Genomic DNA, 14,574 nt, shown 5'->3' on the forward strand with positions numbered 1-14,574 from the left:
GTAAATTAGACCCTAATCCAAACTTATCACTTTGATAGTTGTTAGACAGACTATTTGGGTGCCTGTTTAGCTCTGTGATTTTTCCCAATCCTTTTTCAAGCTGTTGTCTTTCCCTCGGATTTTCCAAACCGGATTTTCCGATAACCTTCGCGATAAATTCACGTCGCAGTTACAGCACAGGAAAGGAAAACTCGAGCCAAAGCACAAATGCAAACTCACCGAGGATTTATGGAGAGAAGAATCAGGGCCTGGCAGATGAAATCCAGATTGCAGGGATTTGGGCAAATATCTGTGACTTGCCGAGCATATTCCTGAAAGACAAAACCCGTATCAGCTCCAAAGTGAGCAGTCATCCCATTTAACATATCCATTAGAATATATTTTTTAAATTCATGTGGTCTAATTAATGTTTTTTTCATTCTCAACATGACAGAAGGAATAGCCCAAGCTAAGTTTGTATTAGTGAGCACTGACATGCAACAGCAGCATCCAAAAAATTGGTGCTGAGGGTCTCCAAGGTGCCTCCTTAAGCAGAAAAACATGGACATGACATTCCCAACCCAACCTAAAACACCGTCCTTTAAAAGCTTGAGGAATCCTGAAAGATCCAGGCTGGGTAGACATCAACATCCAATGGATTTACAGACACAAATTCCTCCAGGTGAGAAAGCAGGATTTTAAAAGCCCCTAGTTAATCACCATCAGATGTTGAATGTGCTCATTATCACCTACTTCGGCGCTGTTTCATACAGCTATGACACACAGATTTCCGAGGGAGATTGTACCTTCCAGATGGGAATGAAAACATAACAACACTTATGTGCAAATAGAGGAGAAAAAAAAGAAAGAAAAGCATATTTTCCGGAGAAAACAAGTTCTTGTTCTCTTGAGGAGCCTCCCTCAACTGCCAAAACTGTGACAACAAAAGCCACTTTGGAGATAGATTTAAGGGAGGTTTTTCAAAAGATGGTTTGGTGGCATTTTTCTTGTTCTGCTCTTCCTAACAAAGTCACACGGCAGAAGATGAACCCCACCTCTAATTCCTGATATCCCAGAACTTCTCAAGCTAAAGACACATTTACATGGGACATTCAAGGCTTTCCATGCAAATTCACACAGCAGATCTACTGCAAACCACCCAAAGGGACACACAGAGTGCTGTGCCTGCTGACATCGCCCTGGAATTGTTTGGTCTTTCTGGAAGCTGAAGACATCCTCCTTCAGACATTCCAGAGAAGCTGTGGCTGCCTGTGGATCGTTGGAATTGTCCAAGGCAGGTTGGACAGGGCTTGGAGCAACCTGAGAGGTGTCCACAGCTGGAACTGGGTGATCTTGAAGGTCTCTTTCAACCCAAACATTCTGGGATTTCATGATTCCCACTAGAAAGCAGCTTTTCCACCCACCCCTCTGGAAAAAGTGCCCTCAGGTCCATCAGCACTTTTCCACCTCACACACACAATGGGTCTCTCCTGAGATCATCAGGACAGTTTTATATCAAGAAACTGCAGACACTCTCACACCTTGGCTATATTTTATTAAAGTTTTGAGGTTGGAGGGTAGAACAGGAAGTCGGTCAAGCACCAAACCCAGAATCCAGAGGGAAATACAGCAAGAGAGATGAGTAAAGGTGCCCAACAAACCCATTTATCACGGTTTGCCATCACAGGAACCCCCATGAGTGACCAGATCTGAGCACCACATCTCTCCCACATCTTCCCAATCCACCATTCCCCTCTAACTGCTCCCCAAGCCTCCCTCCTCCCCCTGCTCCAGCTCCATCTTCCCCACTCCTAACATTCCGAACAGCTGAAAAGCTGCCAGCTTTTTGCAGGCAACCTATTTCCAGAACTGTTTCTCTACCTCAAGATCTGTAATTTCTCCCAAAACACTGCTCTGGAGCAGAGCCCAGGACTGGCAATATGTTCCCCAGGAGCAGCGAAAGGTTTACGTTTCAATACCTATTGCACCTGTCACCATAATACCCAGCATCTTCCACCCACGGCGCAGGAGAGAATCCAAACTTCCTGTGGGATGTGCAAAACTAGCGCCCAGCCTTGGGAGCCATCCAGGTATGGTGATCAGGAAGGGGAAAATTTCTATTTCTGCTGGCTTGCAGGAATTGATGGCACCATTTAATGCCTTGTCTTTATATGCAAGTGTGGCTAACCCAGTTTCTCCACATCTGCTGTGACGTAAATAAATTCGGTATTATCTCCGTTTTACATTGTAGGGTGGAATATAAATAGTCCTGGAAGTTATGCTGGGCGTAATTCAATGTTTAAGATATTGGGTACAAGGCACCCATCAAGCTGCCTGACACAACACAAAATATTTGACCTGCTTCAGGTAGAGCAGGACAAAAATATTATCTGTGTTCTGCAGACATATCTCCCTAAGTAGGGTGGTATTTCTGGAAAAAAATGTCATTGGATTGATCATATTTTTATCATTGTAAAATGAGACTTCAAGGGCTCCTTTAGAACAGTACATCCCTACTACAGTGCTCAAGAAATATTAGTATATGTGGCACACGAAGAATCCCTAAAATACCTACACTGGCTTTACAGAATTAGCTCCACTTGAATGGTAACTATGTATAAAATCCTGATTTTTTTTTTTCCTGCACATCCTATTACCTAATCAGACAAAATCATTTGCTCCAGCTGAATTTACTAGAGGGAAAAATGTATCTCTTGGTACCTATAAATTTACTTTAGGCTTTCCCTCTTAAGGCAGCAGTGTTTCAGCTGCAGGCTGGAGTGAAAGCCCATCATTCCCAGGAAAACCCAATCCACCCTTAGAAATACCTAACCCAGAAAAGGAGATGAAAAATTGAGAGGTTTTTTTCACCATAAATACAGCTTTGGGCAGCAATACACCTCCTATTTTGTTTCAGCAATAAATCACTTCCCTGCCTTGAGTTAGTAATGAGATTTTTAATCATATGGATTGAACATATCCTCGAGTTAATAAAAAAGTATGGCTTCCTCTTTATCCTTAATAAAAGATTTGTACACTGCTCAAATGATCAGTATTACGTTTCTAAAGAACCTGAGATTGATGCTTTTCAATTCTCCTTCCTAGTTTTCCAGGCTTTTATAATTCAAAGGTAATATAGGGAAGAGTTAATAATTCATGAGGTAATTTTAAGGCTTTTATTCAGAACCCTTTTGCCTATTGACTTAAGGATGTGCCATAAAATATCCAGGTATTACTATCCCAGCAATTTGCAGCTCTGCACAGATGAAATCTCTGAATTTATGCAAGTCAGGATTCGTGTTTAAGAATCAGAGCACATCATTCCAGCCTTGGAAGGGTACAGGGGGAGGAAATAGCTTTCCAGCACTATTTAAACGAGTGTATTTCATGTCTTCACACAGCTCTGCTTTTTCGCCCTTGTTTGCAGGTTTATTCTTGATGGAGTTATTTTTGCAGTTGCCAAGAGACAAAGGAGCTGGGGGAATATTTTAAAAAAGGTGAATTCTGCCGCACGAGTCCTGAGCTCCCACCTGCACGAGCTCCAGGCTGAGCCCTCTGCTCTGGGGAAGCTCAGCTGGACAAAAAACAGATCCTCACAACACCAACAACAACAAAAATGGACTTGTTTGAGATGAAAACATCAAAACTGACTTGAGGTTAATACAATCCAAGAATATCCCACCTCAGTCACCAATGGATGCAGAGTTGGTGCGGCTGGGATGAGGCAGGGAGGGACAGCAGTGTCCCCTCAGCCCTCCTTGGCACGGAGCTGCCACCTCCAAAAGCCATTCCAGGAGGTGATGGAGCCTTCATCCAAAAATTCCTCAGCAAAGAGGCAGTTCTGGTTGTGCCTCTCAGCAGTTTGCAATGAAGAAAGGAAGTGAAAATGGGGTTTGGGGCTATTTGGTTCTTGTGAGTTCATTTATTTTCGTTAAAAAAACAAACAAATGAACAAACCTCGTTGCATTTGTTATTTAATTTTCTTCATCAGGCTGTGTTTGGTTACCTTCACAGAATACTTTAATAGCAGCCAAGCTTCAATGTAGCATTTGATGTTGGGAAGAAATTGCTCCTGAGGGTGGGGAGGGGCTGGAATGGAATTCCCAGAGAAGCTGTGGTGCTCCTGGATCCCTAGAAGTGTCCAAGGCAAGGCTGGACAGCGTGGGACAATGGAAGGTGTCCCTGCCATGGCAGGGATGGGATGAGATGAACTTTCAGCTTCCTTCCAACCCAAACCATTCCATGGTTCTATGATATTTGGTTAAGGCATTTTTTACCTAATTAAAAGAAATAAGGCATTTTTACTATTGTATGTTCCACTTCCAGCTAGTGCAGTGGAATCACCCAACTCCCCCAAGACTTCAGGGAATGCTAAGTAACAACAGCAGAGAGGAATGAAAATTGATGTTAATTAGTAATTCCACCTCTATTAAGGCACAGAGAGCTCAGGTGAGCACAGAGCCATCACTTCCTGCCATGACCAGAACCTTTATTGGCATTTCCCCACATGGAAAACCAGGAGATTCTCATAGGTTTGCCAAATGGGACACAAGTTTTACCAGCCCAAGGAAAATGGTGTCTTTATGAACTTACAGTGACATCAGCTGGATTATATTTCATTTCAGGCCAGCTCTGGGCTCATCCTCTGTTCTCCACCCAATTCCCATCTCTGCTGAGCCTCTCCGAGCTCTTCCTCTTGGTCTGACCTCCAAGTCCCAAAAACTCCTGCCTGAAGTTTCCTGCCTCTCTTTCTGCAGCTCCAAAAATGCAAACTGCTGTCAGGTTCTTCAGCTCCCTCTGAGAGACAGGCAGCATATGTCATGTGCATTATGCAGAGCTTTCCTTGCTTGCTTTTCCAGGGAGGTTTAAAAAGGAACAGCAAACTGTGTGTCAAACCCAAGCCCCTTGCCACAATAAAGATAATCGTGAAGTGACATAAAGACTAAAGCTGGACTAGCACAGGGGTTTATTTCTAATGTAGCAGGATAGCAGAGCAATAAATTTAATACTGTTTAGCCAGACAGGACTGAAGGTGCACTTTGCACAGCTGAGGTCTTTTGTGGATGAAACTCTGAGGAAATAGTTCAAGAGGAGCAACTTGGAAAATGTAGTTTGTGTTACCCTGAGGAGCAGGAAAACCACGGCAGGGAAGCACAATGAGAGGAGTTTCCTTTGTGCTCAGCTGAAAAATAAACACATTTTCCCTGTAACTAGCAGCCTTCAAAATCCTGAGAGCATCTCCAGGCTCTCCCACCCTACAGAGGGACAGAGGAATATCACAGTGGGAAAATTCTGGGAGCTGCTGCCATGATTCCTCTTGGTCACACAAACACATCTCTGCCCTCCTAAAAGAAATAGCCCAGAAATATCCCAGACCCACAGAAACACCCCAAGAAGATCCCTCCTTACAGAGCTCCTCCCTGGAGATTCTGTCCCCTGCATTTCCACCGCAAACAGAGAGAAATAAATTGCTCAGGATTATGCAAACCCATGGATATCATTCAGTAGCCAACAGCAAACAAGCTGTGTAAGTGGAAGTGTAAATTCTGTGATCCTTGTTTATGTGCCCAAAGATTCAGTTTCTATGCATTTGTTCAGCGTTATTAGAAACAGCCCAGCCAACAAAGCAAACCCAAATCCTGCCTTAACTGAGGTTAAAAAAAACCCTCCCAAACCTTTGAGTGACTCCTAGCACTCAGCCTAGAAGCGCCTGCCAGGAAAAAAGGGAATTTTGGAGATGGCATCTCATCAATTTTCTTCATTTGTGTCAGAAGTTGAGCAGCTGTCTCCTTACCAGACTGAAGTGGAGCCAAAAACCTTGTCAGGCAGCCGAAGAAAAAGCACTTCAGAGGAATTCATCTCCAAGACCCCAAAGGGTATCACATTTTGGAGCGGGCATGTGTTAATATTCCTACTCCAGTATCAATTGGCAAAGTTTTGCAGAAGGAGGGGGGGAAAAAAGCTGCTTTGTTTGTTTACACTGCTCAGGGAAAGCAGGATGCCACACATACTTGAACCTCCCAGCTTGTTTATTTATTTACTTATGGCCAGCACAAGGATTTTAGCTTTATTTCCCCCTGAGCTGGTGGGGAAAGTGAAATCAGATCCAGCTCCACCTGGACTTGGTGTGGCTCTGCTATTCCCAGGCACTGCAGGGATTTCAGCTCAGGATGAATAATCCCAGCAGCTCCCAGCAGCCTCGGATTGGGAGAGACTGGGAAAACCCAGCTCTAAATCTGTGCATGTGCTGGGCTGAGAATCCTCCAGGACAGCCCTCAGAGGAACTCTGTGCTTCCCAAAGTGGGTGTGATGCAGGAAGCAATCAAATTCCAGCAGTTATTTCATGAGGAGCTTTGCCAAGGGGAATCAATCACCGTGAGGCACAACTTGATCAAACCAAGGGAAGTTATTGATCTTAGTTCAGCCCAGAGCACAAGCCAGGGAAGAGCTGCTGGCATCCTCCTTTGGTCATCAGAATCCCAAATATCCTCAGAGCACAGCAGATATTGGGGTCTGACCCCTCCCAAGGCACGTTTTGTGAACCCATTAACCTCAAACTCACATTTTTCTGCTTTGTGTGTGACAATTCCACTCCCAAAGCAGATCCCCCTTGGCAGGATCTGGGTGTGAGGAGGGGACAGCAACACCCCAATGTCCCCATGAGGGATGAGACTCCTGCAGACCACATTGCAGAGCAGGAAGGCTCAGCACCTCCAGCCATGGCAGGATATTGCTTAATTAGATTTAAACAGAAAGGTTTGGGTTGGAGAGACCTTAAATCCCATCCAGTTCCACCCCTGCCATGGGCAGGGACACTTCCACTGTCCCACAGTGCTCCAAACCCATCCAGCCTGGCCTTGGGCACTCCAGGGATGCAGGAGGATGAACCTCCCCATCATCCACCCCACAGATACAGGTGCCTACACAAGGGCAGAGTTAAAGTGAACAAATAAAGGAATAAAGAGAAATTCAGGATCTTCTGTCCCCAGCCATCTTCTCTCAGCCAGCTTTTCCCCAAAATGTTTATTTACTACACAGCCAGGCTTTTGGCAGCCTTCCCACTGCAAAATGTGCTTCCCAGATATTACAAAGTGAACTCCAAACGAAAAAGACTTTTTTTGTTCTTAGGTCTCTCTTTCTTCCACGCAGCTATCACTTCAGAGCTGTGCCTTTAAGGCACAATTTTGCCCAGAATTTCTCGAATACTCCGTTAAAGAGACATCAGTCCACAGACCGTTGCTAAAAATGAGATTTCCTACATGATCTTCAGCAAACTACCTTAAACAGACATTTTTGCTTCCTTACTTTTCACAGGTCTAGAAATGAAAAAAAAAAAAAAAAAAGAAAATTATGCACATGAAAAATCATTGCTGTTGTATTTTTAGCATGTTTAAATAACATTTTTTAAAATAAATTGATTTTTGAGTAATTGAGTAATAGAGTAATTGAGTAATAGAGTAATTGAGTGATAGATCAATTAAGTAATAGATCAATTAAGTAATAGACCAAGAAGATTTTGGCATTCAGGTATTGCATGGTGGGAAATAAGAGACTCTTAGAGCTCGACAGAAAAAAGCAAAGATTATAAAATAATGATGATGTCAGTGGACGGTGTTGCCCTATTTCAACATAAAATCATCACAGAATCATGGAATGGTTTGGGTTGGAAGGAACCCTAAAGCTCATCTCATTTCTGGGCATAGGCAGGAACACCTTCCATTATCCCAGATTGTCCAGCCTGGCCTTGGGCACGTCCAGGGATGGATATCTATGGCTAGCACAGGTCTTTCCCATGAGAATTTTTCCTGTGTTTTATAAACAAAGATAAAGTTTGGATGTTATTAAAAACAGTGTCTGGAGATTTGGACAGTTCAGGCCTGGCCAATCAGGCCTAGGGGGAGGTTTCTGACTGACCAATCTGGGTGACCTCTGAAAAATCTATATAAGTTGGAATCAAATAATAAATCTCTCTTTTTCGTGCCACGCTGAGAATCCGGGTCTTTTTCTCTGCTAGCGGCTCAACAGCGACAGATATAGATATTTATATCCAACTATTTTTCACAGTGAGTGTCCAGTCACAATCAAACATCTCTCAAAAACCCAGCTATAAACGCAAACCAGTAAGAAAATACTGTGGTTCAGCTCCTTTCCCTCCAGTCCATCCCAAATTCCCTGCTCAGCACCCTCAGACTGTCCCGAGCCCATCCAACAGGGACAACCCCAGCTCTGCGCCGCTATTCCCGGGATGGCAAAGCCTCCTGACGAATTCCTGCGCTGCCAGTGCGCAGTGCTGAGATTCCATGGGCTCCCAGCTGCACACCCGGGACTTGTGAAGGCAGGGAAGTGTGGGGATTGGCAGCAGGCACTGCCAGATGAGCTCATTTTCCAGATGACACTGGAGATTCTGCCAGCTTGACGCTGAACTCTCCTCCTGCTTTTTTTGTTGTTGTTGTTGTTGTTGTCATTCCAAAGGTTTTTCCTGGAGCTCTCCTGGGCTCCCAGTGCTGGTTCTCCTGAGTCTCCTGTTGAGTTTTGTGACTCTGCAAAGTGCTGGAATTGCTCAGCTCGGTTCCCTCAGCTCTGCTTATATGGGATTGACACTGAATCAGTGTTTATCCTAGAAAAAAATTCCTTTTTCTCTTCAGTATTTCAGTGCATCATTCCATAGATGCGTTCTAGTTTATTTCTCTGGTTTATTTCTCTAGTTTATTTTATAGATGTGTTTCTAGTTTATTTTGGATTTCACTGCAAGGGACCCCTCCATCAATACTGGAAATTATTGTGCTTTGATACTTGGAAATTTCTGACCAGATTTAAATAAGGCCCAAAATCAGGTAACAAAAGCTCAGCTTAATATCTTATGGTTGTTTTTCTGATGTTCCTCCTGTAGTGATCTATGGCTCTAACTTGGATTTATTGCACCAGAAAAATAGATACGATATTATATTAAGTGTATTTATTATATTATATATCCACTATAATAGATTTGATCAAATAAAATAGAATGGAATATCACAGGCCTTTTAACAAAGGTTAATTGTGATATTAACTGTTCTCCCTCTACAGACTTTTCATGTGAGAAATGTTTCAAACATTTAAAGCTCCCTTTAATCACCAGATCTCAAGGCCACACTTCTCATTCCCAACCCAGAAGCTTCTGCTGGGAAAAAAATACAGATTTTTTTCTGAGCAAAACTCAGAGTCTTTATAAGACCAACGAAATATTATTTACAATTTTGAAGAACAGACATCCTCCCCTGAAAAAAAGTTTAATTTCCATGAGGTTTCTATAACATCTTTAAGAGTTGGAATAATCCACCAAAAATTTTCATGGGAAGCCTTCAGGTTATTGTTCACAGCAAGAAATGGAGGGGAAGGAAAATTCTCTGGACTCCCAAAATAACCCTCCCTCTGTCTTTTGATGCCTCTGATTTTTGAGGGAGAAAGCAAATTGCAAATTGCAATAGATTTTCATGATCACAGCACCTGATTCTCGTGGGGAGCTGAGACTAGGGGTGATTTCCTGCAGGAGGGAAATGGGAATCACCTCCACAAGAAATCCAGGGGAAAAACAAGGATGTGTTTCTTCAAGCTCTGCTCTCTGTGCCAGGAGGAAGGACAGGCCAGGAATTAGAGAAAAGTTAATAATTCGCCGAAATTATTCTCAATATTTCACACGATTTCAAATTCACAGTGCCACCCTCACCCTTCTTTTGGATTTTGATGCTCTTGAGTAGGATGGGAAAGTTTCTGTGGAAAGTGGGTTGAAAATATCCGGGAGAAGGGTTTGTTTAACAAGAGCCCGGAGCAGGGAACAGTTCATTCCCAGCCTGTTTCTCAAGACAGCAAACACACAGAATCATTACTGATCCCCCTCCTTTTTTATCTTTTCGAGAACTCTTGCACAATCTGCTCTTCCCCAGCGTTTCAGCAGGAAGAATTCGCCCCTTTCCAAGGCTTGTTTTTATATATTCCCCCCAAAAAAGCTGCAACTTTCCCTTCAAACTCCGCACGTCATCCTCATCAAATCCTACACAGAAATGGGCATTAAGTGTTTTGTTTACTCCTAGCTCAGCAGAGCCACAACAAAGAACAGAATGTAAAGAATGAACTCCCTTCGCAAAAGTCATTCAGAGCCAAACAAAAGCCTTTACCTTCCCCAACCAGATTTTTTCCAAGTGGGCCTCCTCTCTTCCTGAATTGCCCAGCACTACAAGCAGCTCTCACATAACCAAAAAACATTCCAGCTAAAATCAGAAGGAATGGCAAACTTCTCCTGCATCTGATCTTTTTTTTTTTCATTAAAAAGGCATTAAGAAAATACGGGCTTTTCAACGCCGCGATGGGAAGGAGTCGCTCTCCGCGCGACGTGCAGGAACCTGCTGCATCCAGGCTCCTTCCAACTCCCCCTCGGCTGTGGCAGCTGGATGGATTTGTTTCCACCTGCTCTGCCCGTTTGTCATTCCTGAGGTATGCTGGAGAAAGTTTAGCTCTAAACTGTCAGCTCGGCTGCAGCCAAAACTCTTTATTTTTTATTATCTGATCGCATCCCTCCGAGTGGTTCGTGTTCCTTTCATTCCCAGCTCCCCACACCTCTGCACCCACGGGGAGCAGCTGGTGTTTGGGGTTTGTTGTTTTAAATGGAAATGCCCATTTTTAAAGGCCCCAACAGAAAACCACACGTGGCTGATCCTATGGATCTGCTGCTTCCCCACTGTTCTCTCCAGGAGTTGCAAACTCCTGTGGTCACTGGAGAAATCACCCAAATGTGGCTGCAGAGACTAAAATGGTTCTAAAAGAGATTAAAACCTCATTAAAAATGTTAAAAACCTCTCCCCCCAAAACCCTTTTGAAGATTGGCTGCCTGCATCTCCTGTGCTGGTGTTGGAAATAAAGCTGCCAGAGAGATCTTCTGCCATTCCTCCCGAATTTCGGGGGATAGGAGGGAGTGGGTGTGGGGAGGGAAGGTATCTCGAGTACAAGAAAGGATGATTATCAAGTCTAAAGAGAGCACGTCATAAAATGAAGAACTATAAGGCTATTTTTAAAGCAATTATTTTGTTTTCAAGCTGAAAACGTGCTGCAGTATTCCCCCTCTGCTTGGCATTCCAGAGGAGGTGTTGCATTTAGCTCTAGCAAAATTAATTCCCTGGAAGGGAAGAAAATTGAAACACTGGCAGGAAAATAGAAAAGCAGAAGAGGAGAGTTTTGTTTCCTTTGTTTTGAAGAGGAATTGTGTTTTGCAAAGTTGATTAACTCCCAGGCCCAGCTCTGCAGTGATTCCCTGAGAGGATTTGTGTAGAAACTCCCCCTGGTACCAGAGAAATGTGTGAGTTCAGAGCAATCTCTTCACCCTTCGATCTGCATAATTTATCTGGAGATATTCTGGAAGTTCAGAAACCTCTCCGATAAGTTAGAAAGATTTAGGAACTTTTTGGGAAAAAAAAAAGAAAAAACCACCAAAAACCAACCAAAAACTGTGACCTGTTACGTAAACCTGTATTTTAAGAAGTGAACTAGAGACAGGAGGAAGGATCACAGGGGTTGGACACATACCCAGCTGTCCCAATTTGGCGGAGCTGTTTGAGCTGTCAGCGTGTGAATTCTTAATGTGTGATGGTTATAAAGCATGGAAAGGGAGTTCTGCTCCCTCCTTGGAGTTATTTTGCCTTTTTCTCCAAGGAACAGACCCAGGGTTGCTGCTGTGCCCCAGCTCAGACCCACACCTCAAAGCCCATTCCAAACCTCGGAATATCGATTTATGAAGATCTAAAGTGATAAAATCCTGCTTACCCCAGGCTCAAATTTCCCTGACACCTTCACTAATTACACACCATAATGAAATCCCAGAAGCACTGAAATAATTGTTCCAGCAGGAACTCAGCCAGCAGAACACCTATGGAAGCTTCTCTCCCTTCACTCATCACTGTGGGAAGCAATCTCAGAGTCCTCTCCAAAAACCCCCTCAAACAGATGTCTTGCAGCACAGCAAGACATGATCAAATTCAGACTTGGAGTGAGCATGTTCCAAATCCCCTCGGAGAGAGAGTTTTGCCAGACACACCTCATCATCCCCAGGAAAGGGGTGGGGTGCAGGGAGGGCACCTTCAGGGGCATTGGGGACACAGGGAGAGGTGGCACTTTGGAGTGTCCTACACCAGTTGTGACAAAAGAACTCCTGAGCCCTAAGCAATACCCTTATCTCTATCTGCAGGTAGAACCACAGAATCATGGAATTGTTAAGGTTGGAAAAGATTCCAAAGATCATTGAGTCCAACCATCCCCAGCACTGCCAAGGCCACCACTGCCCCATGTACCCAAGTGCCACATCCACATGAGTTTAAATCCCTGCAGGGATGGGGACTGAACACTGCCCTGGGCAGCTGGGACAGAGCTGGACAACCCTTTTGGGAAGAAATTGTTCCTAATATTCCAACTACACCTCCCCTGGCCCAGCCTGAGGCTGTTCCCTCTCCTGCTGTCCTTGTTCCCTGGAGCACAGCCTGACCCCCTGGCTGTCCCCTCCTGTCAGGAGCTGTGCAGAGCCACAAGGTCCCCCTGATCCCCTTTTCTCCAGGCTCAGCTCCTTTCCAGCTCCCTCAGCAGTTCTCCAGCCCCTTCCCAACTCTGCTCCCCTCCCTGGACACACTCAGAAGGAGCTGCAGGTGCTTCTGCCTGATCTCCAAACAAGTTCTGGATTCTCCATGTCCTTACTCCCCCTTGGAAGCCTGACAGAAGTGTCCATGCTGGGATCATCCAGCAGAGCTGACCCAGAGCTGGAGCAGCACCAGGAATTGTCCCCAGCAGATGAATCAGGCCACAACCAGCAGCTCCTGCTGCCTGCATGCCCACAGCCATTACCAGGCAATCCTGAGACACATTCACAGCTTTCCCAAGGAAACATTTCCAAGTGGGATCGATTTTTTTTTTTATTTTTCCTGTTTTAAAACCAACATTAGCAAACGCGACTGCATGGTGCACAGATCTGTCAGATTTGTTCTCAGCTGCAATCCTGAAACGTGTCATTATCGTGTGCTGTGTGAGCAAAGCTGGGCCTGCCTGCCATGTGACTGAGCTCTAAATTAGTTTATGGATAAAGTTCCTTTCCAACGTGTTCCATCTTTCACTCCATCTTATCTTAATGAGCCCTTAACCTCTTAAAAATAAGTTACTGCCAGAGAGACTAAACACAGGGTATTCAGGTCTCCAGGAAAAGCACAGGGATGAATGTCCCTGCTCAGGTAGCTCTGTTCTCTTTGAACAAAACTCCTGCAGCTTCCAAGCGCACTGGAAAAAATAATTTGCACTGCATTTGTTGTAAAACTAATTTGTGATTAGAAGGCCATGCTATTTTTTTATAAATAAGTGTGGGAAATGATCATCTGAAAAATGTGCATTTCTTCTGGTAAAACTGCACAGTTCCTGCACTTGCAGCCTCAGCGTTTTGGTTCTGAAGTCCTTTTCAAAAGTGAAAATGTTACTTCATGCAAAGTGTCCCAGGATATCCTGAGCTGGGAGGGACCCACAGGGACCACCAAAGTGTGACACCTGCCTTTGGCATAGGGTAATTGAGTTACCCCAGAACAACCCCTCTCACCAGGAACTTCTGCTGGAAGGACAGAAATCTCAGGAAGCACCATCCAGTTTGGGCTGAAATTCCTGCAGGTCCCTCCAGAGTGCATCTGAGCACATCCAGAGGCTGCCCCAGGCATTGGGGTCTGGTCCCTGCTGGGATCCAAGGCACCCAGCAGCCCCATGGACACATCCCATGGGCAGCAGCTCTGTCCACCCTGGAACTCAAGCTGCACCACTTACACCCTCAGAGCTGCAGTACATTTTATATAAAATAATTACACCTTTTAATCCCCTCATGTCCTGGGATGAAGCTGCTGTTTGAGAAGCTGAGGAGCAGGCTATGGAGCAGAGGCTTTGTTGGATTTGTGCCATTCCAGAAGCAACTTTGACAGCTCTGAGCAGAGATGGAAAACAAGATGTGGAGTTCTGGACTTCCTTTATAAGGATGCTCTGAGGGCTGGAGCTGCTCTGGAGCCAGGCTGGAGAGCTGGGAATGTTCCCCTGGAGAAGGGAAGGATCCAGGGAGAGCTCAGAGCTCCTGCCAGGGCCTGAAGGAGCTCCAGGAGAGCTGCAGAGGGACTGGGGGCAAGGGCTGGAGGGACAGGACACAGGGAATGGCTTCCCACTGCCAGAGGGCAGGGATGGATGGGAGATTGGGAATTGGGAATTCCTGGCTGGGCTGGAATTCCCAGAGCATCTGTGGCTGCCCCTGGATCCCTGGCAGTGTCCAAGGCCAGGTTGGACAGAGCTTGGAGCAGCCTGGGACAAGGACAAGTACAAGGTGTCCCTGCCATGGCAGGGGGTGGCACTGGATGAGCTTTAAAGTCCTTTCCAGCCCAAACCAGGCTGGAGCTCCATGACACCAAAACAGGAGCTGATCCCACCCTGTGTGCTTTTAATGTGATTGTGCCACTGGATTAGGCAAAAAGATAAAAAGACATCAGAATTTCCGTTTAAAATCCCCACTTTCTTCTGCTTCACAGCTGGCCCATAACTCATGTTGGGAGCTGCAAGAAGTAG

At 44.9% G+C, this 14,574-nt stretch overlaps 1 long non-coding RNA gene across 1 annotated transcript in view; it reads right to left on the bottom strand.

Moving 5' to 3' along the window:
* Positions 1-207: 207 nt before the first annotated feature.
* LOC146434945 (uncharacterized) overlaps positions 208-14,574 on the bottom strand; it is a 192,760-nt gene continuing 178,393 nt past the window's right edge. Inside the window, exon 4 of the long non-coding RNA XR_014853318.1 lies at positions 208-311. This is a non-coding gene — a long non-coding RNA (uncharacterized LOC146434945). The remainder of the gene's footprint in view (positions 312-14,574) is intronic.

This window comes from Lichenostomus cassidix, chromosome 7, assembly GCF_008360975.1.
Source record: "Lichenostomus cassidix isolate B80296 chromosome 7, HeHo_3.0, whole genome shotgun sequence".
Classification (NCBI taxonomy): domain Eukaryota; kingdom Metazoa; phylum Chordata; class Aves; order Passeriformes; family Meliphagidae; genus Lichenostomus; species Lichenostomus cassidix.